This window comes from Ipomoea triloba, chromosome 16 (genome assembly GCF_003576645.1).
Source record: "Ipomoea triloba cultivar NCNSP0323 chromosome 16, ASM357664v1".
Classification (NCBI taxonomy): domain Eukaryota; kingdom Viridiplantae; phylum Streptophyta; class Magnoliopsida; order Solanales; family Convolvulaceae; genus Ipomoea; species Ipomoea triloba.
Genome location: NC_044931.1, coordinates 5,115,197 through 5,116,181, shown reverse-complemented (window position 1 = coordinate 5,116,181; position 985 = coordinate 5,115,197). Strand labels below are relative to the sequence as shown.

The window sequence follows — 985 nt, the reverse complement described above, 5'->3', positions numbered from 1 at the left end:
GGTTGGTGCATATGTTCAAATCATGTGGTCGTGCCAGAGTGGTTATTGGGCATGACTAGAAATCATGTGGGCTTTGCCTGCGCAGGTTCGAATCCTGCCGACCACGTTTATAAGTTTGGAGTCTAAAGCAAAACAATTGGATATATATGTTGTGAGGATAAATTTAAATATCACGTATCACACATTTATTTCTCATAATAAAGACTTTCGGGTTTTCAATACAATGACATATTGTTTTAAACAATTTTAATATATATGTTGCCAGGATAAATTTAAATATCACGTATCCCACATTTATTTCTCATAATAAAGACTTTCGGGTTTTCAATACAATGACATATTGTTTTAAACAATTTTAATATATATGTTGCCAGGATAAATTTAAATATCACGTATCACACATTTATTTCTCATAATAAAGACTTTTGGTTTTTCAATACAATGACACATTGTTTTAAACAACTTTAAATATATAAATATAATTATGCAGTACGTACTTTTTTTTTGTGTGTGTGCAGTGATAGCTTACAAACTACACATAAAATGTAAATTGACTTGACAGAAAGAAAAATGTTATGAAGAGAATCGAACTCGTTACTATTGGTATGAAAGTTTTACTATTAATACTCCACAATACTCAAGCACGTAAGTGTTCTGACGTTGGTTACAAGCATGATGCTACAAGTATTCCTAATACTAATTGTTAACTTAATTAACGTCATTATCGTAGATGAAATACCAGACCCATATGCTGATGCTAAATGCCACGACATTAAAGGTTGGTGCATATGTTCAAATAATGTGGTCGTGCCAGAGTGGTTATTGGGCATGACTAGAAATCATATGGGCTTTGCCCGCGCAGGTTCGAATCTTGTCGACCACGTTTATAAGTTTGGAGTCTAAAGCAAAACAATTGGATATATATGTTGTGAGGATAAATTTAAATATCACGTATCACACATTTATTTCTCATAATAAAGACTTT

General features: G+C 32.2%; 2 non-coding genes across 2 annotated transcripts; both read left to right on the top strand.

The window, feature by feature from the left end:
- The first annotated feature begins 24 nt into the window (after nt 1-24).
- TRNAS-AGA lies at nt 25-106 on the top strand. Its single transcript has one exon. It is a non-coding gene; the product is annotated as a tRNA-Ser (tRNA).
- A 695-nt stretch (nt 107-801) lies between these two features.
- TRNAS-AGA lies at nt 802-883 on the top strand. Its single transcript has one exon. It is a non-coding gene; the product is annotated as a tRNA-Ser (tRNA).
- The last annotated feature ends 102 nt before the right edge of the window (nt 884-985 follow it).